At 39.6% G+C, this 25,718-nt stretch overlaps 1 protein-coding gene across 2 annotated transcripts in view; it reads left to right on the forward strand.

The window, feature by feature from the left end:
• CSMD3 (CUB and Sushi multiple domains 3) overlaps window positions 1-25,718 on the forward strand; it is a 1,180,750-nt gene that overhangs the window by 337,415 nt on the left and 817,617 nt on the right. The window lies entirely within an intron of this gene.

Genomic DNA, 25,718 nt, shown 5'->3' on the forward strand with positions numbered 1-25,718 from the left:
TGTCCCCTTGGGGTTTGCTAGGGTTGTATACTCTCTCAATGTCCAGTTTCTCAGCAGCACTCCTGAAGGGAATGGAGTCTCATCTCCCTAGCTGAGTTCTTCAGGATGCAAACCCCTTCCAGCACCACGGGGATGGTGGGGGGCAGGGAGCAAACAAACAATGTAGGAGCAGAAAAATAAAGAAAAAGGAAACATACCAGCAGCTCCAACAAGGCCCCTGGCCTCTCTTCCATCAGATGGGCTTTGGATGGGCTACAGCATGGCTCAGAGTCTGCTGATCGTCAGTGAGGAATGTGGTACTGCTGTCAGGAAACGGGGTCATCAGCAGAACCAGCTTTAAGCAGTGTAATGAGCCTGGCTACCCCACCTGACTTGGTGAAAGTGTCACCAGACCATCTCTTTAGCCTAGAAGTACTAGCTAAGCCACTAAAAGCATTCACATAGGTGACAATGGATTCTGCTTGTTCCCATGGTTGCCTCACTCTAAGCAACTCAGTCCTGATCTTCTGCTCCCAGCCTTGGCTCTGGAATTTGGCCTTTGACTCTGTTTCTGACCCTGGGCTCTGATTCCTGGTTACTGACCTTCTCGAGCCTGTTTCCTGCTCTAGCTACTGACAACAGTCCTTCTTTCCTCAGACTAGGGCCTTCTTATAGGTAAGGGAGTATGTTCTGCTCTCTGGCAGACTTTTCCTTGCGAGCTGGGAAGTTCAGCACTGGGCTTGTTTTCAAAGCTGTCTGCTACAAAGCTCAGTTACCTTCCCACGGAGTCAAAATAGCCATTCATTCTTTATGTGATTTATAGGCATGGGGCCACTGCAGCACTGAGCAATGCCTTCTTCATACTTTCCTATCAGGTGTGCATTTATACATTCTCTCACCCGAGCACATTGTACGTTGATGTGGCATTCCTGAGAACTTTCCCCTCTTACTGCCCCTTTTGTTCCTCTGAACAGCTGCCTCTGTACTTGCTGGCCTCAATAGAGTTGTATTGGTATAAAACTAATGAAAAAAACAGATGAATCAATTTGTACTGGTACAAAACTAATGTAAAGAACAGATGAAGCAAGTCACTGACTCAGTTTGTTGGTAAAATAACTGGGAAAAGATCCATGGTTAATTCAACACCATTTATAGTTACACGGCAAAGCTATTCAAGTCAACATACAGTAAGAGTGTTTTTTTGAGTATGACAGATAGTTTCCTTTATCATATTGGTTTAAACTCATTCAAAGAAGAGGACATAAATACAACCTTCCACAACACTTATACCCCATAATTCAGTCTCAAGTGGTGTTCAGAATGCTTTGTGAGATCTTTATGCGTTCTGTTTGAAGTCAATGGTGCTATAGCAGTTTACTCTACATAAGATGCCTTCCATTGTGTTTAATCAGGATAGGAAAAAAACCCAGATTTTTTAAAATGCTATAATGAAAGAAAAAATGTCCCTCCTTATTTATGGCATTTATACAATTTGAAAAGTAGACCTTATTTGCAAATGATACTAGAAATTATATTCCTCGACACTTCATAATATATAACAAGATAGTAGACAGTGAACTGTATTTCAGCTTTCATGAATGATATCCCATAATTTATGTCACTGCTTATATGAGTTTAATCATCTGTATTGAAAAGTTTCTGATTTGCCATTGATTTTATTTTCAAGCTGGTAAACATTTTAAACTGGTTCCCAGCTAAATTAATTCTTTTAAAACTAGAATTTATTATCATTATTACTCAGCAACTCAAGCAACATAAAAACAATGTTAATCAGCTGAACTGTTAAATCTTAATTTGCTTACTCTAAAATAAATTTTATGCATTCAGTTTAAAGCTTCCAGTAGTGATTTAGGTTTTCTCCAGAACCGAGTTTTGAGATACTTAATGAAACAATAATGTTAATTTATATATGGAAATACTTATGATCTATTTACAAAATTTAAAATAAAGTTTTAAAATGCTAATGCATTAATTGCTCATTTAGAGGAACAGATTGTAAGAGCATTTTTTTCTAAACTTATTCAAATTCCTTGAATTAGATGGATGTAGTTCTCCATATGCTAGGGGAAAATGGATTTTAAAATCTTAATTAAGAGATTTGATCATTAGTTTTAATATGTTTCATACTTTATATCCCTTTAGAATAGTGCTCGAGGTTCAGCTCCACATAGCTACATTAGTGATGTGTGCACAAAATTTCCCATATCTAAATCTAACAATAGGCTCTTCATGTTGTATCTTACTCTATTAGACAAATGATACATAATTGCATGAAAGCCTATGAACATTTTTAAAAATAGTTTTTGATTCAGACAGTAATGTCTTTAAAATTATTTCTCGTCCTATTACCTTATGTATGTATTGATGGCAAAAAAAACCCAAAAAACCCTTCATCCTTATCCTCTTGTCCACCTAGGTAAATAACAAACTATTTTAATTATGAGTTACAAGTTAAAATACTGAGCTAAATATGTAAGGTAGTCACTATTTTCATAGGAAAAGAAAATGTCTAAGAATTATTCACAAAACGCTGTAGCTTTCCATTCTCACCTCCTGGGTCAAGACAGTTTTCATATTTAGAAAAATAGTTGTGCTAAGTCTTTTCTATATTGAAATTGAAAGACTGTATATCCTTTTCATAAAGTATCATAGAGTAGCTAGATTATTTCATAATCTTACTCACTCTTCTATTTTCTGTCATTTTAAATAGGGTACAGTCTTTGACAGTTGATGCCATGTAAAAAGTATTCTTAAGCCCTCCAACACACCCCTTTGTGATTTACCTAATGCAAAGCTTTACAGAAGGCATGCCTTCTCAAAATAAAATAAAATGAAATAAAGTAAAATAAAATAAAATCATCATGCTAAAGTGAATTCTGAGTACCTTTTGTCCTGCTAGTCTTTAGAGATTGCCTGATGAGATTATGTCCATATCCGTATTCATCTTAAAATAGGGGTTCAGAAGTTATATCAGGCCTTCATTCTTATTTCTGTCCAAAGATTTTGAAAGTTTACAAGCTGTTATTCCAGGCTTTGAGCCTCTATTGGTAGCACTCTGGCAAGATGAGCTGATCAGTTAGCAATTATGTATATTCTGATCCATAAAAGCATCTAATCCCTTCTTTTTCTGATCCTTATTAAGTTTTTGGCCTAAATGATAGTTTGCAGCAGTGAATTCCCCACAGGTAATCTACATACCAAGTATTGGTTTCAAGTTTGTTGCCTCACAAATTCATTGTGTGCCTTCCTCTATTTGGATTATAAAAGAGGGTAAATAGGAGCACCAACCTAACTTCTTTGATAACATTAATTATATTATCAACTTCTTCCATAGCCTCCAAAATTAATTTCCTCCTTTAATTAGAGCCTTAATCTTTTCAATATATTCTTGGATAGAAATCTTTCTATGCGTTAATCACTATAGATTTAGAAATCTAACTCAACATCCAGTGGATAATGCACATCCACTGGTTGTCATAAAGTATTTATCTATTTATTTTGTTGTAGCTACATTGATGCTTTTCCCTTTTCTATCAGGAGTTATGCTTTCATCTCTAAATTATGAACATAAGTTTATTTATTCTCGCCAAGTGTTTATTTTCTCTATACTCCTCTGCAGTAGTTCAAATACCAAAATAAACTTAAGCCTTGTTTTTCTGTTTTGTTACCAATCTAAGAAATTAGCATAAAATATGAATGTCAACAGCACTGATTATGGAAAATTCCCTTTTATTTGAAATGCCATTATGTATCTTGAGTTCTCTTCCTGTTTTTAGAGTCTGTAACAAAATAGTCACAATTTTAGGCCATTTCTACACTACAGATAAGATTGAAGCAGCCTCAGTCGATCTTCCAGGGTTCAAATTAGTGGGTCTTGTGAGGACACGCTAATTCAAACTGAGAGGACACTGCCATCAATGCTGGTAGTCTTGCTTCTACAAGGAGTAAGGGAAGTTGAAGGGAGCTTTCTTCAACTTCCCGGAGTGTGGACAGAGCCAAAATTCGAGTTAAAATACTTTGACTAAAGCTATTCAATTAGCATAACTGATGTTGCGTATCTCAGTTCAAATTTATCCCCTAGTGGACTGGGATTAGTGTTTTAGTACCAAAAAGTATTACAGTAAATACATTGTTTATGCTTTAGCACTGCATTCTTTGATTACAATAAGACCAGTGACTCATTGAGGGTCAAATACATTCTCACCATAAAATAAATACACGTGGTGAAAAATATTTTTAGGTTCTCTTAAACTTAAATGTTTAAGGACCGAATCTTCAACTGGACAAAATCAGTGAGTAATCCTCTGGCACCTTCGAGACTAACACAAATATACAGTATCATGAGCTTTCGAAGAAAAGTTGGAGTGGAAAAATCAGTATCCAAGAGATTTGTGTAACAGCAAAAAAAGTACCTATTGTAGGATCCGTGTTAATGAAGATAATTAAGTGGTCTCAATGTATCCCATTCATAGTTTTTGATGAGAAAATGTGTATTTGATGGGAAGGGGAAATTGACTTTTTAATGTGTTAAACAGTTTATTCAAGCCCAAGATAAAGTTATCGATTGAGGTCTTAAATGAAAAAGTGTGACTATTTTAGCACTTGATCCCCTATGGAGAGGAGTATATAGATAGCTTAGACATCATATATATCTAATTTGACTCATAGGCAGCATGTTCATAAAGAAATGGTACAGACTCTGAATTTTCTCTTAGCAAAGAGATATTTGGACAATTGTGCACTTAGCCCTCAAAAATAAAGCAACAATTCAAATCATGTGTGTTTTAAAAATGATTTAATTTCAGAGTTTTTATTATTTTACTCTTCAAAAATTATTATTAGAAGAGTAATTATTTTTATTATGTAAAATACTTTTTAAGTACATCAGAAGCAGGAAGTCTGCTAAACAACCAATGGGGCCCTCGGACTATTAAATTACTAAAGGAACACGCAAAGTCAATAAAGTCATTGCAGAGAAACTAAATGAATTCTTTGCTTCAGTCTTCACAGGACTGAACATGTTAGGGAGATTCCCAAACCTGATCCATTCTTTTTCGGAGACAAATCTGAGTAATTTGAAGTGTCATTAGAGGAGGTTTTGGAACAAATTGATAAACTTAACAGTAACAAGTCACCAGGACCAGATGGCATTCACCCAAGAATTCTGAAAGAACTTTAATGTGAAATTGCAGAACTATTAACTGTGGTTTACAACCTATCCTTTAAATCAGCTTCTGCAGTTGAAGACTGGAAGATAACTAATGTGACACTATTATTTTAAAGTATCAGAGGGGTAGCCGTTTTAGTCTGAATCTGCAAAATCGACGAGGAGTCCTGTGGCACCTTATAGACTAACTGAAGTGCTGGAGCATAAGCTTTCGTGGGCAAATACCCACTTCGTCAGATACAGGTAGTGAAAATTTCCAAAGGCAGGTATAAATATGCAGGCCAGAATCAGGCTGGAGATGACGAGGTGGATCCAATCAAGGAGGATGAGGCCCACTTCTAGTAGCTGATCTGGTTGTGTGAATTCCAAACAAAGACTGTGAATGGCTTGCTAACTACAAAAGCAGCTTCTCCTCTCTTGGAATTCACACCTCCAGATCAGCTACTAGAAGTGGGCCTCATCCTCCTTGATTGGATCCACCTCGTCATCTCCAGCCTGATTCTGGCCTGCATATTTATATCTGCCTTTGGAAATTTCCACTACATGCATCTGATGAAGTGGGTCTTTGCCTACGAAAGCTTATGCTCCATTATTTTAAAAGGGCACTAGAGGTGATCCTAGCAATGACAGACCAGTGAGTCTAACTTCAATACTGGGCAAATTTGTTGAAACTATAGTAAAGAATAAAATTGTTAGATACACAAATGAACATAATTTGTTGAGGGAAAAGACAACATGATCTTTATAAAGGGAAATCCTGCCTCACCAATCTACTAGAATTTTTTGACAGGGTCAATAGTCATTTGGACAAAGGAAATTCAACAGATATAGTGGAAAAGGTTCAGAGAAGGGCAACAAAAATGCTTAGGGGTTTGGAACAGGTCCCATATGAAGAGAGATTAACAGGACTTGAACTTTTCATCTTAGAAAAGAGGAGACTAAGGGGAAATATGATAGCGGTCTATAAAATTATGACTGTTGAAAAAGTGAATAAGGAAAAGTTATTTACTTGTTCCCATAATATAAGAATGAGGGGTCACAAAATGATATGAATAGGTAGCAGGTTTTAAACAAACAAAAGGAAGTTTTTCTTCACACAGCACAAAGTCAACCCGTGGAACTTCTTGCTAGAGGATGTTGTGAAGACTACGACTATAACAAGGTTTTAAAAAAAGCTAGATAAATTCATGAAGGTTAGGTCCATTAATGGCTATTAGTCAGGATGAGTAGAAATGGTGTCCTTAGCTTCTGTATTGGTATGTCTATACTAGCCCCCTAGTTTGATTTAGGGAGGCTAATGAGGGCGACCGAAATTGCAGATGAAGCGCGGGATTTAAATAGCATGTTCCCAGCTGGTTGACATTTTAGAAATTGACTAGCCTGAAGTAACTACCCACGTCTACATGCGGCAGTGAAATGGGATTCTGAATTAAAGTCCTAAATCAAATTAGTTGTTAAACCTCATTCCAGGAGGAATAACAACTAATTCGATTTAGGGCTTTAATTCGGAATCCCATTTCACTGTCACGTGTAGATGCAGGCAGTTACTCCCGGCTAGTCAATTTCTAAAATGGTGACCGACCAGGAACATGCTAATGAAGTGTAGGATATTTAAATCCTGCTCTTCATTTGCAATTTTGGTCACCCTCATTAGCCTCCCTAGATCGAACTAGGGGGCTAGTGTAGACATACCCTTTGTCTGGAAATGAGTGACAGGGGAGGGATCATGTGATGTTTACCTATTGTGTTCCCTCCTTCTGGGATATTTGGCATTAGCTACTGTCAGTAGACAGGATACTGGGCTGGATGTGCCTCTGGTCTGACCCAGTATGCCTGTTCTTATACATGTGGGCAATGATATAGATGAAATTTTAAAACTCAATCAAAGAACATTAAATCTTAGCCTCATTATAATTAGTCCCAATCTCTGGAGTTATTTAAATTATTCTTGCTTATAGAATAAGAAAATAAACGATACTGGTTGTTTCTTAGCATATTTGTTTTAAATGTATTTTTGTACAAGGTAGAAAAATTGTGAAAGATTGATCTTATCGAGCATGAACTTAAAATATGATATTAAAGCATTACTTTGTGACCTCTGAAATTCAGCTCCAAAGTCCCTTTTTAATTGCATGAACTTCCTGACTCTACTGCTTCAGAGAAGCTTCCTTAACCCAGCAGGGTTTTCTATGAGTCAGCTGAAGAAAGTTGGGGATACCATTCCCTGCTTGCTCCTCCTCAAACTGCTAAGTATAGGAATTTAGCCCTTGGGAATTATATCACATATCCTTTTTTAGTAGTAGTAGTAGTAATTATCCCTTAGTAGTCCATCATTTTTAAACAAATAGCTTTCTTAACATACAAGATATGTAGGCATAAGAAGTGGAAAGCTACTGTCTACTATTTATCCTGTCTCTCACATAAATCCTGGCCATGAACTGACTCTGTAGATTAAGGTAATTGAATGTTTTGTTAATTTTTCTGAGAATTCTTGCATGCACAGACCTTCTGGGTTTAGTATACTTCTCCCATCTAGTGGCACTGAGACCACTTACACAGCCAATAATGAGTCTGCTCTATAGCCTTAGCTAATAGCCAGCTGGCGTTTAGCTCATGTGGTAGAAGCTCAGGTACTCAAGTACAATCATTCTCCTTTGATGTTAGTTAAAATTCCCTCAGTGCCTAAGAGCATTGACTTCTGTAGGTCCCAAACTGTGATGTTGTGAACTCCTAACATGTTCCTCATTACTGGGATCACCTTTCTTTTTTCTAGTTTATCATTGTTTCACTTCTTCATACTTTGCCATCTTCTCCTCTTGGTGGTGATTGACTCTCTTGTTCATTTGTTTGTTACATTTCTGATGGTTTGTTGCAAAATAAATGACAATTAAATTGTTTATCTTTTTTACAATAGTTATATCCAAACCATTTGCCTTCATTGTTGAATCTGTGACAATTGCCAAATCTTAGCCTCTTCATTCTCGGAAGCTCCTGCCACTTTCGGAACATCCATTCCCTCCATACTCTCTCTTCTGTGTTTGTTAAAATCCAATAGTAGACAATTTATTGATTTGCTCTATCTGTCCATTTTGCTCATTTGTCATCACTGATCTCCAGTTTTCTTGGATTGTTTGGACAATTTATGACATCACTGTGTGGTTGCCTGCCTTTACACAACACACACGGCTGCATTCCAGTTAAGATGTTTAGAAGCACCTTTTTAACATTCATAACATTCTTCTTATTTTATTTTAGCTATCTTGCTGTAACACCTAGAGGCCTCAGTTAGGATTACTTCACTGTAATACAAACACCATAAGAAGCACATCATGATTCAAAGAGCTTACTGTTTAAATTAGGACAGGATTTGGTGAATCTGGTGAACAAAACACTAAATGGGGTAAAGGAAAGAGGCCACAAGTGACCATGTCAGGAAGCTGTGATTATGTGTATAGTATCTGCATACATAGTATACAGATTTGAGAGTAGTGTTGTGGGTTTTTTTAAATCCCTTCTGGCCTCCAGTCTAGCCATTCTTATTTCTCAACTTACAATTCAGTTTTCACAGTAGAAATGATTTTTGAGAAGGTGCTTAGAATTGGAGCACATTTATCGTGAGTTTCTGTTTGTTGCTAGCTATTCCATACACATAAATTACCACAACAGGTTGCCATGGAGCTGGGCTGTTATTTGCTTTGTGCATCAGTCCAGCCTTTTCTCTAAATAGGTTGAAGTTGTGCATAGCCAGAACACAGAGGCAGTGGAACTTGGGTGCCTGGGAAAGCTACGGGAATCTGCATAAATGGAAAGGTTGACAGTGTGAAGTTTTGACAGCATGTGGATGGGCTTTCAAAGCATAAATTGCAATGGACAAAATCTAGTCACTGTTTGGCAAACTGAGAAAATGAAGAAGACATATGTCAAGAAGTAGAGCTGGAAATCGTAGAGCTTAACATATTTCCACAGCTTGCTTCAAGGGAGATCAGAACTGAAAAGTAACACACATAATTGCCTTTTTAACAAGGAATTCTGAAATATTCTGGGGTATTAGTGTCAATTTGACACGAGTTTTTACAGACTATTTAAAATCTACTTTTAAGACTCCAGTAAAGGAATTATCAAGAAAATGGTGTTTATGAAATGTATCAGTTTTAATAAGGAGCCTAAATACTCAGCAGAGAGCCATTAGTAACTTACAGCCTATAATGGCTGAGGTTATATTTTAGAAATATTCCATTGCTTGATGGAAAAAGAAAAAATGTTTGCTTTTTTATAGGGTGACCAGATGTCCTGTTTTTTTAATGAGATAGTCCTGTATTTAAGGCAGATTTCTTGAGTTTTTTCTAAAAACGAGCCGACTGTCTTGTACTTTCTGTTTCTTTCCTCTCCCCACTCTCCTGTCACTGGACAGAGCCCTGCTTGACAGCCAATCACTCACCAGCTGTGAAAGGAGGAGCAGGGGTTCAGTGGCCCAATGAAGGGGGTGGGTGTGCAAAGCTGGTGACAGGACAAAGATACAGCACTGTTGACTTCACTTGTCCCTTATTCAGCATAGGAAAATATGTTCACTCTGCCCTTTTAAGAGCTGGCACAGTAGCACCTAGAAGCTTTGATGATAGATGGTAAATAAAAACCTAAGATTCACAGATAAGGGTAGGGCTGCAAACGAATGTGTTGTGGTAAAACCCTGCTGAGAAGTGCTTCTCAAGAGGAACAAATAGCTGGTAGGACAATGTCCACTTGTGCAGGATGCCCTCAGGCAATTGGAACTGAAGGGATGTGTGATTCAAGGCTGAGCATATGATCAGATGTGTCCACTGAAGAGATTGTCTCAATTTAGATGGAGGAGCAGGCCTTAAAGGTAACCTAGATATGAAAAAGACTCTATACCAAAGATGAGGCAAGAATAAAGGAGGAAACTGGAGATTATCCAAGGAGTCCTTAGAAAATGGACCCTGAATGTTGCTTTCACAGATCATTTAAAAACAGATGAGGCAGTTGTGATTTGAGTAGGGGGAACTAATAGAAAGTGATATGGGCTCTGATTCTGAAAGGTGCTAAATAGTAGCCTAACTTTTCATACAGACAAGCAGCACTTTCTTATATTGTAACCTTATATTGTGCTGTTCTTCTTACTCTATCTAGTGTTTCCATAGTGGTGGTTAATGTATGCCAGGATGAATAACTGTGAAATAAAATTACATTAAAAAATAGCTAGATTGGTAACAAGCATACATGTTTAGTACCACTTGGAAGAAAACAATGTGATTAGCTGATTTCCCCACTTTGCTATCTTCTAAAAAAGAGCTGCCAATTAAGGCTGCTGCAGGAAACGTGTGGAGCTCTCCCATCGGGAAGTGACACCATTATAACAGGAGAAGATGAGAAAGGGAGCAGAACCAACCAAACAACTCTAGGTGGCTCCACTGTCTCCTAGCTCCCCTCCCCCTTCTGAGAGAAAGGGGACATTCTTCTGCTTCTGCCCCCTCTACCATCCCTTCCAGCCTAGTATGTGGGAGAAGTACCACCAATGCAGACCTCCTAATCTGTGATGCAAAGGATTCATGGACAGAGGTTGGGGTAGAATTGAGAGAGACTAGAGGGACAAGAATTAATTGCTATGCCGGGGAGCAGCAAATGTGGGAATAATGGTACCCCCATGCTATCATCAGTACACTTCAAACAGTTCCATAGTACAGTGTTGTAGTAAGCTTTTCCTGTATTTATGTCTGTTGAATGGCACTCGCCCCTCTTAATATTTCAAAAATAATACACATGAATCTTAAACACTTCACATACAATAGTTACACTTGCATATGTGTTATTAGCACTAGAATGAAAACCTTTATTTGGTCCATTACTTGACTCTCTCTCTCTCTCTCTCTCTCTCTCTCTCTCAATAGTTAAGGGAAATACAGTATTTACAGTAAACAGTCTTGACTGACAGCAAACAGAGCACTCTACATCTTTGAGAGATAACAGCCTCTATAAACAATTAACCACTATAAGGATGCTCATTTTAGGGGAAGCCAACTATTTTGTTCTTCAGAACACAATGCACCCTATATTTTAAAGCAGTTTCCTTGCAATGGACACCCTTTTACCTTTTCTTTGCTGACAGTATTGCAAAGCCTAATAAAATGAACTCTGTCCGAAGATGCATCAGTCATTTATCATGATTGTTCAAGTGTGCAGTCATTTTCAGCTCTAGCCAAAGGTCCATTTTGTGATCCATCAAATTTGTGATTTCAGGTCTAGATTTACAAAGAAGCTATTGTATGCCTGCAGTGGACCTTATAAGTATATGTTTTTTCTGCATCATTACAAGGGTGTCTATTTACTAAAGCCCTCTGGGGCATGAGGAGCGGTTGAAAATTAAGTCTTCTAAGAATGTGCCAAGGTTAGAGAGTGCATAGATTTTAGTTCTTCTCTTATTGCACAGAGATTTTGAAAATCAGCTTCAGTGTGCCAGGCTGCTTTATTTTCTACAGTGTCTATACCTTTCTAGCCCATTAACCCTGCACTGATCTTGGCAGGTCTGAGTTGGTGCATCATCACTTATCTGTACTCTGCTTTATTGAAACACTGTAAATAATAGACTGGACACAATAGGTTAACATGTTGTTTTCCTATACTAATTAACAATTTTGGAAAGCAAAAACATAAGGGCAAATAATCTCTCTGTAAAAAACAATATGAAGGCTCTCTTTCAGTTACTGGAAAAAATACAGGCACTACTCCCTATAGTACCTCTGTGATATATGGCTGTTATCTTAGAGTGCTCACTTCCAGATGATCATCTCCCACATGTAAAAACGCATGACTCTTGCCATCTTGGTTGACACATCAGGGATTGAATCAGGGAACTCAACATCTAAAAGCATGAACTGCTGAATCTGGAGGTCAAGAATCAAGATTCCCCAGATGAAACTGAGACAGACTTATATTCTCTGCATAGGACAAAGGGATACATGTAACACACAGTAACCAGTGGGTTACAAGAGCAATACAGGAGGAAAAAAACCCATGTAACTAATTCCTTACTGTGACATCAAGTCATTCCATATGAATACTATCTCTGTGGTTCCTACGATCTCTGTGTTTCTCTTCCATGGCCATGTTCATTTCTTTTCTCCCTGCTCACCCCATTTGGGGAACTTCAGTTCATAGGGTTTGGGTGCAAAGTAGTGCTGTACAAAAGCAAAATTGACTGTATCTTAAATATTAATGCAATGGCTACTTATTCATGACTTTAGCCTACGTGCATCAGGCCATAAAAACTAAAAGTCTAAAATGTATTATCTCTCTCTATATATAAAAAATTTTTTCCTGATGGATGACAAAATGACATCATTACATCAGCGTAATCAGCATCAACAGGGTAGAGGTGAACATAGTGAGCAGAGGATGCAGCCCCCAGTATACAATAAAAATTAAAAACGTCTAGACTACAGGCTTTTGTCGACAGAAGTTTTGTCAACAGATACTGTAGATAAAGAGTGTCTAGACTACATCTAGTTCTGCGACAAAGCAACCTGCTTTGTCGACATGACAGTGTATATGCAAAGGACAGTATAGATGCAATAACGCCTTCTGTCGACAGAACTCTGTTGACAAAAGGCGTTATTCCTCATAGAATGAGGTTTACAGCCTTCAACAAAACTTCTGAGTTCTGTCGGCGTTATGTTGACAGATCTCAGTGGCAGTGTAGACGCAGGTATAGTTTTGTCAACAAAAGTCCACTTTTGTCGTCAAAACCCTGTAATCTAGACACACCTAAGGAGTTTACTGTGCTTATCAAAATATAGGTCCAAACCCATTGAGGTGGAGGGAGCAAAGAGGGCAACTGTCCAAGGTCATGGACATACTAAAGGGCCTGGAGCTCCCATCTCTTTAAATAGTCGTGCTCCAGGCAGCAGTGAGGTCTGCCTGAGGGAGGAGTAGTGCTCTACAGATGGTGCTGAGGGCTGCCTAGTTCCAGCTCCACCCCTTCCATCCAAATCCCTGCCCGTTCTGTGAGCATGGAGTAGGGTTCCCCCTGCCTTGCCCAGGTGAGGCTGTCAGCTCCACTGAATAGGTCTAGCTTCCAGGGCCCATAGTTACTTAGATAGGGAGCCGCAGGTCCTGTCTTTGCTATTGCGAGCCCATAAATTTGTTGGAAGACATACCTCATGCACAGAGTCAAAGGTGGGATGGAAACACTAGAGAAGAGAAAAGCATAATGAGTAGTATAACATAGCCTGCCTGATATCATCCACTCAGTTCTTTCTGGCTCCGTGTATTGATTCCCTAACAGTAGAACACAGCACAGTCTCATGAAAGGTCAGTTTTCAATAAGCTGCATTTGATACAGGAGGAATACACAGGGTTGCATCATTATGTCCTATCTGCCACATGATCACATGGTATCAGTCCAATAAACACAGTAATAAGCTATTGGGATGTGATTATTGGTTCAGCATTCCTTAGATCACCCAGGACAAAAGGCAACTGAGCAGCAGACTGGTTGACTCAAAAGTATCCTCAGGGACACTGTATAGCAAATATGTACATATCTGCTTGCTCTACTACAAAGTCCCTTCCTTATCAATTCACCAATTCTGTGGGAATTTGCATGTCTTCTTCCAATCGCACTTCCGAAAATAGAGCTTTCAAAAGTGAAAGTAGTTTAGACACGGCTTTTTCAGCAACCTTCCCCCCTTTGTCGAAAAGCTGCATAAACCTCATTTTTTGAGGAAGAGCGGCTTTTCATCAAAGTGTGGGGTAGGGGTAGCCGAAAAAGCCTCGTCTAAACTGCTTTCACTTTCGAAAGCTCTGCGTAGTCTATGAAATTTGTATATCCTCTTTCGACTGTTCTGTGTAGTCTAGATGAGCCCTATCTGACCCATTTTTTCCCCATAATACACTAAGTCTGTACTCACTCTCTTTGGCTTCTGCCTCTTTATAGGTGGAAGAGCTTATCTAGGTATAAACAGAAGGGCATTTGGATCTCCAGGTTTTCTCATGCTGAAAAGCACACCTTGCTTCAATGTGCCTAATTTAGTCTTCATAATTCAGAAAATAGGAGGGCACGATTCTTGGGGGGTGTCAAATAATGACTTTTTCATTTGAATACAGATACATTTTTTGTGTGTATTTGCTTCTACCTAGCATCTTTTAAACAGAGGATGCTTCAATCACTGTGCCTCAGTGGGTCATAGCTAAGAATACCAAACTCAGGACAAGCTCCTGTGAAACAGGGCAGACTCATCCCAAACTGGTGTTTATTCTATCATTAGATATACCAAGAGTAATAAAAGTAAACTTCTGTCTCACTAGTTAACAAGAAGTCAAAGATGCATTCCTTATCTCACCACCCAGACACTGGACTCTATGATGAGTAGTTATTGAAAATCAATTGAATCACATATTGGGTACTTCTAATCTTGACTGATCAGTCACTAAGACAGGTCAATGTATAACTCAGATTTAATTCAATAATCATGCTGTTGCCAATTCTTTAGTAACTAAAATCTAAAGGTTTATCAATAAAAGATGAAGGGAGCTAAAATGCTTAAGAGATCATATTAATAATTAATTGCAATGTCCTTATATCAGGATTGTAGATATGATCTTATAGAAGTAGCTTGTAAAGTCTCTCTGGTAACTTCCAAAAGATCAGAAGATCCTCAATCCATTCTTCATAATTGTAAATCCACAGTCCAGAGAATGAGCAGAAAAGAGACCAAATGGATTCTCCCCATGTGTCTTTTATAGTCCTACACCATGGACATTTTCTGTTTCAAACCAAGCTCCGAGGAAAGTTACTGTCACATGATAATGTCCAAGATTATATGAGCATATCACATGTCCTTACATGGCTTGTTGACTCATAGGGACAGTCGTTGCCTTTATCTGTGCTGATGCATCCCATGAAGATTTATCTGGGCAGAATGTACTTCTTCTATGGCCCATTGTGAGAAACAAGTGTCTTTCATGGGCCATCAAACATGAGTAGCCCATTCACCATCAGCTGGTTAGACTGGATATAAACTACCCCTTGTGGGTGTTATCCCACAAACAAACTCATTTAAGATATAGATGCATAACCAATATTCATAACTTCAGATACAGTGATATATGGATTTAAACAAGATAATTGTATTTAGTAAATCATAACTTTCCCTTGACACATTACATGACTCACTTATACAAACCTGTTGCAACTCAGTCATAAAAATGGCCATAATTCAGACATATAGCATCACATCCTCTCCTTCCTGAGTGGACATAAAGCCTGATTCAAAGTCCACTGAAGCCAGTGGGAGTCTTTCCATTAACAATAGCCTGTGGATCAGACCAATGGGGATGTTCAAAAGCTTTTGAAAATTTGGTCATCTCTTTTAGAAGCACATAGTTTCACCTGTGTTTAAAGGAATATGACTGAACACAAAAAAAGAAAACTTGTCTTCTAAAGTTCTTAAAAAAAGACATTGACTTATTATAGGAAGATTCATTTAAACAGTGTGATATTTCAGCAAGAAGATAAATCTGAAAGTTATTTTTAAATGATATGCTAAAATGATATTTTAAAATAGATTGGCACATGATATCTATTTAAAAACTACTTTAATAATTCACTTTAACATGTCACAAATTGAAAAGTCTGACAAAGTTCTAGCTGCTTTCAGTTGTTAGATGATGCTAATATTTGAAGGCATGAAGTAGAGCTAGGATATAGATATCTTCTCATCTTTTAAATTTTTAGAGACTACATAACAAAAAAGATTTGTTGTTAAAGTTGTGATCTCCTCTTGGCCAAATGTATTTATCCTTAGTATATATTACTGGATTGTTAATCACTAACAAATTCCTAAAGCTAAAAGTAGTACCAGGAGCACCAAAAATATATTTCCACTGAAGTCAATGGATATTCATTGCATGCTGCATATAAAGAAAACAGTGGATTAGAGCTGATATCTGTCACACACAGCCAAGAAAATAATTTTGCCTCTAACATCAGTAAAATATATTTTTTAAACTTAAGTGCCTTTCTCTCAGGGCAGGTCTACACCAGGAAATTATTTCAAAATTGATAAAATCAAAATAATAACTCCCAAAATAACAAAATCAAAATAGGGGAACATCGAAATTAGTCAGAATTATTTCAAAATAGGGCATTCACACTGATTGGAACCTGAGGCGAGCACCAGCAGTCCGGACACTTTGGGTATGTCTAGACTACATGGCTCCGTCGAGGGAGCCATGTAAACTAGTTTACCTGGCATAGGCAAAGAAGCAGGGATTTAAATAATCCCCGCTTCATTAAAATAAACATGGCCGCTGCGCTGTGCCGACAATTAGCTGATTCGGCACAGCGCGATAGTCTAGACGCGGATCAAGTGGCTGGGGAAGCCTTTTCCAACCGATTTCTTATGCTTCATGAAACAAGGCTTACAGGATCTGCCAATGAAGGGTTCTGGGGTTGGCAGATCCCTGTCTAGACTGCCGTGTTGTGCCGACAATCAGCAGATTGGCACAGTGCGGCGGCCATTTTGATTTAAATGAAATGTTGATTATTTAAATTGCAGCTTCATTTCCCTTTTTTGAGTAAACTAATCTAAATGGTTCCATTGATGGAGCCATGTAGTTTAAACGTGCTGTATGGAATGCCACTTCTGGTGGTGGGAGACCAGTTTGGACTGGTGGCACCTCGGGGGTGAAATGAAGCTGGGTAAGGAGGAGGAGACTAGTGGCCTTCTCCATGCACAAAGCTATGTGCTCCATCACTGAGGTGAGGGAGGAGCACATAGCCTCATGATGGTGCATCAGCTAGTCCCAGAAGCCTTTCTGCTGCTTCTGGTCAGTAGCCCATTCCTGGCATTCCTCTTCGAGCCCCTGGATAAGTGATTGCAGGCAGGCCATCTGCACCCTCATTAGGTCCTCCCAGGTCCTCTTCTGCCTGTAGATCCCATGGAGTTGTGCAGATAGTGTGGAAGGTGGGGGTTGTGCAAAGCTTGCAGCTGGCCCAACAGTGAAGAAAAGTGACAAGGGCAGTCATACCAGGAGACACTGTGTATGAAGCCTAACCCTAATATCTGAGCCGACACCAAAGGTCTCAGTTCAGACAATGGTGATGTGCTTCGAGCAAGCCCATATGTTGCCTAAACAGCAGGCACTGTCCAGCAGGGACACAGATATCCCAGGGGTGCATCAAAGCACCTATGGCCCAAGGACAAGCAGGCATGGGAAGGTTCTGGCCAGGCCAGGAACCTGTGGGACGGACGGGAGTTGGAGTGGCTCCTCTTCCTTTCATGTTCCACACACACTGTATCTGGTGCTGGTGTCAACTGGCAGAGAGAGAACTTCTATCCCTACCTGCTGGAGGGGGTGTGTGTATCTTGGGAAAGGTGTGTGTGAGCAGCAAATGTTACTTGCCAAAGAGAGTACTACTGGGGTCCCCTTCTCTTCCTCTGTCCATTAGGTTCCCATGCAGGGGATCAGTCTCCTTCAAATCACTGCGCTTGACTAGAAGCAGAAGCTGCCCAACTGCTGGCATGACTCTGTGCTGTGTGTAGCACTGCTGTGTGGTTCCATGACCTCAGACTTGTTAATGGTGGCTTGTCATGGGAAGGTGTCCCATCACAGAGGCCGGAGTAAGGCAGGCTTCTCCAGCAACCTTGTGAGAAGGACCAAGGGGTTCCTGTGTAAGATCATCATGGGGATGAGTACTCTCAACTGGGGCTCAATGTGCACCCATGTGCAGAGGCTGTTGTGTGACCCCCAGGCTGAGTAGGCTGAGCAACAAGCACACAGCACCTTGCAGCCCCACATGTGTATAGGGAAAGTTAAAAATTGCACCTGAAGTGACTTAACCAGGTTCATCTGAAGTCTGTGAGACATCTGGTGGGGGAGGGAGGGGAATGGCTACCAGGTGAGGAACAGGTCCTGGCTGGTGGTCATGGTCATCTGTCTGGCTTCCTCCTCTGTAATCTCAGCAACTTTGCCTTCATGGAGGCTGAGACTGGACATGTCCTGGGCGGACACAATGATGACGAGGGGGAAAGTGACTGGCCCCCTCCCAGTATGTCACTGAGCTGTTCATAATAGCGGCAAGTGTGTGGTACCACTCCAGACCATCTGGTCTGACCCCGGCCTTGTTGTAGGCCTGCCAGAGCTCTTTAATCTTCATCCAGACCTGGCTGAGTGTCCGAGTGAGTCCCTTGTCAGCCAGGCTGGCAGCCATCTGGCTGTAGACATTGTCATTCTGCTTTCTGGTGTGGAGCTTCTGGAGGTTGGTGTGGTCCAGGATCTCCACACCAGTCCAGACTGGAGCTCTCCTGCATCCTTGGCCAGTGGCAGCCGAGGGTGCTACAGGAGTGCTAATTGCCATGGGAGGGTCTGCAGGAGCAGTGGGGTCTGCCATGTCTCCATTGGCTCCTGTTGTATGGCACAGGGCTTGCTAAGCTGGCCACAAGCCCTCCTCCTACAGCCTGCTGTATTAATCTCCACAGAAGAAGGAGCCTTAAGTGAAGCTGGGAGAGAGGTCTCTGGAGGCCAATTATTTTAAATTAGCAGCACTAGATTGTCCACACTAACACTATTTTGAAATAACAATTTCAAAATAAGTGTTATTCCCTGAGCAAAGCAGATTACAGATTTCAAAATAATCATCCCCTTATTTCAAAATAAAAGGCATGGTAGGTAGCATGGATGCTCTGCTTTTCAAAACAACTCCCTACTGTAGACTAGAGCTCAGAAATCAAGAAATACTATTATTCCTGTGTATTAGGCTAAGAATACATTTGAAGTTGGAGGTAGTAAGCTCCAACTTCCACAAATACATCCATGCCATCTTGATGAGAGCAAGTGTGCTAAAAATAGCAATGTAGCCCTAATAGTATGGACAGTGGTGAGTGGCAGCATGGTCTAGCTGCCCCAAATACAAACCATGCTGGAACCTGTGTTTGCCACTCCTATTTTTAGTGCACTAGCTCAAGGAACATTAGTTCAGGTATGTTTGCATGATCTGGGAAAAAATTCTGTCCCCACCTCCCCCGCAACTATAGACACAGACTTTGAGGTGGGTTTTCTCTTTTTTGCTCAAATCTCCATGATTGTGTCTGTGCATGACTTGTTGAAAATGGATGGTGCAGACTAGAAATGAGAGCACAATAATTGCTGTGTGTTATAAGCTATAAAAATCTGTTCCAAGGACTCAACAGCCACATCCAGATATTTGCAATTCATTAAAAGAATCTCATTCTTTCCTGTAAAGAATTTGTAGTTTAGGTAGGGTCACATATTTCAAGGTATTTAGGGCCCTAACTCCTTTGATTACAGTGGGAATTCCCACTGATTTCAAGTGGAGTTATGTATCTAAATATGGTACAGGAAGTTTCCTGTTAACAGCCTTCTAGTCAAAGGGAAGAAAATGGGAAGCATTTAGGGCAGCAGTGGGGAACTTTTGGCCCATGGGATGGATCCAGGAATCACAGCCATTGGGAGTGGTGGGGGACAGTGCCAGCAAACACAGAACAGTGTGGAGCCACTTGTGCCCCCTCTGTGAGTTGCGCCAGGTAAGTGCCCTAATCTCCTACCCCCTCCTGCACTCTCCTTCCACCAAGAGTTCACATCCCCATCCCCATCCCCGGCTGCTTCTGCAGTCTCCCAGGGCCTGCACAGCCACCCCACTCCTGGGCTCTACCTGTCTCCCAGACCCCATGGCCCCACCCCACAGCCTGGTCCCTGGCACCCTCTTCCACACAATGAACCCCTTATTTTGTCCCCATCCCAGAGCCTAGGGAGGCTCCACAATATCTTTTAGTCCCGGGTTCTCAGAAGAGTTAATCCAACCCTAGGGGTTGGAGAATGAAGGAAGTGAGGTGTCTCTTGTTTTTTCTGCTTTTCAATTGGGGGGTGAGGGTTGGTTTTTTTCTCCTTCCTTGGGGGCCAGGTCGGTGAGAGTGTGGCCCTAACTGATTTTTCTGTGGGTCAGTGGCTCCTGAACCCAAAACGGTTCCTCACCCCTGATTTAGGGGAAGTTTCCTCACTTGTGTTGACTAGCACATACCTTCCATAAAGGCATCCAGCTTTGATTTGTAGATTTCAAGAGACATAAATGTAACTTCCCTTGGTAGTTTGTTCTAATGGTTAAGAATGTCCACTGTTAAAAGAAGCACTTTGCTTCTGGGCATTAGTTTTTACTATGTCTTTGTTGACTAGGTTAAAAAGCATTTTTTACTATCAGTTATTATTTCACATATGCCATAATCAAGTCACTGTTCAATCTTCTTGGTAACTGCTTAAGTCGTTCATTATCTGTAAGGCATTTTCACTCTTCCATGCCCTCTTTAATTCATGAGAGCAAGGTAGATGCATACAGCCCAGTTTCTGAGACCTCACATTAAAATGCATTGTACTGATGCAAGACTGCTGGACCATTCTCCCCCTTTTTATTTTATCCCAGGAAGTAAAGATTGCCCAGCAATCTTGTAGGTTGACAGAAATCCTATTGTGTGTAATCTTTGGTGTGCCCTTCCAAGTTTAGAGTAGAGTGAAGGTTAATTAAAATGTTGCTTGATTAGTTACCTCTTGTTAGCTGATTCCATACTTTTAAAGAATTCTGAGATTAAGATACTACTAAAGGTTATGCATCTTCCAGTTTTAGACAGAAGACAATTTCCAGCTCTCTATAATTTAATTGCATTTTCTAGGAATCCATTCCCAGAATAGATGCAGCTGTTGCATTTCTCTTTTTTAAAGATATAATTAAGGGCAACTTGCTTAAAAACTGAATTAACAGTTTTGTGCAATTTTGAGGCAATAACGAGAAAAAAAGCAGAGTTCAGCTCCTGCAGCAGAAAGATGAGTGACGCTTATCACAGCAGCAGAGGACAAGGTTCTGAAGAGTTTTTTTCCCCCAGCTTTGAATTGCAAATGTTTATGTCTGCTGGAAAGAGCCCAGGCAAGCCTTTTACTGGATTCAAGCTAGGTCTCTGAAAGCGATGTTTGTAATCCATTTCATTAAACATTTAATTGTAGTTTTTGATGCCATATAGAGTGATTTATATTAATATGTCCTATGTGAGAAGCATTCCATTTGAGTTTCTTGTCTATGACCCTGGCAATAGGGGGCACAGAATCCCAATCAACTATATATTTTGCCAAACAATTCATGGAAGAAATTACTTAATACAGAAGAGCACAGGTGGGCAAAAATATGGCACATTGGGACTGGGCCTACTGTGGCCCAACAGGACCCGTGGACATGCTCCCTGCCTGCCATAGCCTCACTCACTGCTCAACGCAGCTGGCTGCTCAGGCTAGAGAGTGTCTCTGCATGGCATGCCCTTTGGAGGGAGGGAAGTCCCTGTGTGCTGTCCCTGACTCAGCCATAATCCTTGCAACTCCCATTGGACAGAAACTGGCCAATTAGAGCTGCTGGTGCAGCATTTGTAGGGACATGTAGCACATGGAGACTTACTGTCCTATTCTCCTGCAAGCAGCACACAGCAAAGAGATATACATGATGGCCCCAGCAGCCAAACGCCTTGAGCATCATATGGGGCCTGCCCAAGGGTCCTGCTGAACTGCTGGCTGGGAGCAGTACAGTAAGCATCTCCTGGCAAGAGCGTGCACCTGGCATCTCACCCTCTCCTGCACCTGAACCCTCTTTCCCAGGTTACAATCCCCTCCTGCACCTAAACTCTCTCCCAGACCCCTCACACGCTCTTGCACCCCAATTCCCTAACTTGAGCTTCCTTCTGCACCCAAACTCCATCCACAACCTTCCACTCCGTCCATTAATATAGTAGAAAAGTTCTGTAATTACTAAAGACAGACTACAACTAAGCTGCCTCTGGAATTGGATCTTTTGGGATAATTACAAAGAGACTTTTGCAAGCCTGCAGATATAATACCATGCCATTTGATCCTAAACCATAAATACTGAAAACCACTTGGATGTATATGACTTATTACCCATTTGATAATTCTTCTTTTCTTTTATTAATTAAGCTTTCCTTAGTTTACTAAGGATTGGCTGGCAGTCACAGTCATGATTAATCATAAACATCTTTTTTTGCATTAATATTTTATTCATAATTGTTTGAATTGCTTTTTTTAAATTGTACGTTAAAGCTTTCACCATTTTAGGAAATATATTTAGTATTATGTAAAATACACAGTCTGCGCTAATAATATAATTTTGAAATATGCTGAGTACTGATCTTTTCTGTATAGCTAGCATTAATTATGCATATTCAAAAATATATTGTGAAACTCAGCCATACTCAAGAGGCCCCTATACAATCTTCTTAGCCAATAATTTCTAAAATGCGATTGCTTTTGTAGAGATGTATTCTCCTTTAAATTTTCAGCATGGTCTCTGCAAACATGAAGTAGGACGTCTTGTATTCGACAAATTCAACTACAAATGTTTAGTTTGCAGGCAAGCAATTCTAAAGAAGGAAGAAGTTAAAATACTCTGACATGGATCACTAGTTTGAAGTCTGATTTATTGGGAACAGCAAATGGCTAACTATCAAACTCATGCAATGGTGTCCCTGAACAGTTTGCTTAATTTCAAGGGCAATATTTAATTTCCAGAAGAAATCAAGTGTATAAGTGGTATAGAATTGTTGTTTCATCAGTCACTTTTATAGTTTAAAATAATCAAGATACAAGAAACCTGTCAATTTTCTAATAATAACTACAACACATTTGTTATTTTTAAAGAGCCACTGTAGTGTTATGCACGCTATAAAACACAGTGTTGTGTCTTTACAATATAGCAAGTTAAAATCCAGCAAGTATACAAAATACAGTGATATTAATACATATTATGATCAGCAGACTCCATTTCTATCTAATTTCTTCTACCTCACTCATGTTTATTATATCAAAGCACTTAGTAGAACTTCTGACTGATTCCCTGTAGCACTGGACAGGTCAATCTCTTCATTGGCTTCCTCTACTGTAAAAGTAATATCTATAACTAAAGGAATGTTGTGAAGATTAATTAGTCTTCATTAACTTAGGAAAATATAAAAGGATTGCATAAGGGATCTTTCAGACATTAAGGCATTAGTTTCTTTAGAGCAGCGAAGTGTCAGCCTGCCAAGAAAATTTAGTTATTTCTTTATCTCTGTAAAAGGATGCAGCAGATACCTGTATCAACTAAACTTGTAATCTTTTCAAAGAATTAAATCAAGTTTGTTGGAGGAGACTAAGGATACATCTACACTGCCTATCTATTTTGAAATAAGTTATTCCAGAATAATCATTCCAAAATAGCTTATTTCGAAATAGCACATCTACACTGCAGGGAAGCCTTGAAATTAGCCCGAGGCAGACTTCCCAATGTACACATGCTATCTCAATTTAGAGCCCCAGGAGGCACTGGGGAGGAATAACTGAGAATGGCTGTGGTGAGGGGCTATTTCGAAATAGCAGCAGTGGAGCGTCTACACATGCCTTACTTCTAAATACGTATTTCAGAACAGGTATTATTCCTCACAGAATGAGGTTTACAGATTTCAGAATAAGCCATCCATTATTCCAAAATTATTTTGAAATAATGGAATGGCTGCTCAGACGATCTCATTGTTATTTGAAAATAATGCTAGTTATCTCGAAATAATGGTGCAGTGTAAACACACCCTTAGGGTATGTCTACACTGCAAGGCTATTTTGGGATACCTCCAATATCCTGAAATAGCTACCCCATATCCAAGGAATGTGCCCATTATTTTGAAATATTTTTCTGAATAACGGACACGCTATTTCACCATCCCAATAAACCTCGTTGCAGGAGGAGTAAGGGATGGCTTGAAATAGTGCTTTATTTTGAAATTTGGTACTGTGTAGACACTCCAAATTTCAAAATAGCCTATTTCAAAATAAAAATTGAAATAAGATATGCAATTTGCATAGTGCAAATGGTGTATCTTATTTCAAGCTAAGGGTGCAGTGAAGACACACCCTCAGTGTCCATAAAGCCCATAGGACTAGCATTAATTATATTAGTATCCTTTTTATTCTGTTATCAATTGAATCCAATATCAACTTTTCCGTTAGTTTAGCAGAATTTTTGTTAGACTAAAAATCATATACAGTAGACTTCCGATAATCCAGCACCTTTTGTACCTTGGTGGTGCTGGGTTATCAGATTTGCCAGAAAATCAGGAGGTCGGGTACAGCAGCAAGGCTTAACAGCTGGCCAGGACACAATCTCCCTCCCTCTCCCCTCCCCCTTCCTCTTCCTGTCCCCTCCATGCTGTAACCTGATCCTCCTCCCTCTCCTCTCCCCTTTCCCCTTTGCTGAAGCAAAACGCTCTTCTCCATACGGTAACATGATCCCACTCCCCTCTCCCCCAACCTTATGTCTGTCTGGTTACAGCCAGCAGTGTGCTGAGCGGCAGGCTTTTTAATCAGCTGGTCAGGAGTACTTGGCATTTTGATGCCGGAGTATCAGAAGTGCCCAACAGTTGGATGCCAGACTATCGGAGTTTTACTGTAGTTACTTATGTGACCCTGCTTGCCCTTTTTGAAAATTAGTACATCATTAGCACTCTTTCAGTATAACGTATGTTATTATTACATTCTAGTACTACAGATTTATGAAAAAATGCCTATTCATGGCACAAGTTATAGGAACAAAACGTAGAATTAAATACTTTTTTATTTTGCTGTTATCTGAGGGTACGCCTACACTTGCTCCCTAGTTCAAACTAGGGATGCAAATGTAGGTGACTAAAATTGCTAATGAAGCGGGATGCATTACTTCGAACCAAACCCCTTGGTTCGAACTAACGCATCCCGGCATGCATTTTCGCTTTCAAAATGGCTGTTGAGTGGAGTATCGTGTCTGCAAGATCATGCTAATGAAGCATGGGATATTTAAATCCCCGCTTCATTAGCAATTTCACTAATTGCTACTTTTTGTTCCTTTAACGTGTGCCACGAATAGGCATTTTTTCATAAATCTGTAGTACTAGAATGTAATAATAACATACGTATGTTATATTCCAGTTATCCAGTTCATATATCTATATTGACAGGTGTGATTATTTTGTGACCATCATCTGTTTGTTAGCACTGGTTAGTGGAAAAGCAGAAAGAGGACATTTTCTAATTAGTTGAGTAGATCTGAGCAAAAGTATCGTTTGCCTTATGAGACATGAGATTTTTTTCATATAATCCCTACAAATTAATGAATCTGCACTGGAATAACTCCTGGCAAATAAAGCTTTCTGATGTGAATATGGAAACTTTTTATATAGTATAGTAATATAGTTTACATTAAATGCCAGTTTTATTCTGTTTTATTATTTTTCCTTTAATCATTTTTATCACCAGCCTTTTTAAAATTATTTCATTTTGTTTGCATTAAAGAGGAAGTGTTATCTTCAGTGTGATGCAGCCACTAATGGGTGAAGTGAGATATGATTTGTTAGTGAGTCACAGAATTATTTATTGGATACTGGTAGAATGCTGAGGTGTCAGATTCCTGGGTTCTTTTCCTTGCCCTCCATCTATCATAGGATTGCCAACTTTCTTAGCACAAAAC

Source organism: Pelodiscus sinensis, chromosome 2, assembly GCF_052426305.1.
Source record: "Pelodiscus sinensis isolate ZL-2025 chromosome 2, ASM5242630v1, whole genome shotgun sequence".
Taxonomy (NCBI): domain Eukaryota; kingdom Metazoa; phylum Chordata; order Testudines; family Trionychidae; genus Pelodiscus; species Pelodiscus sinensis.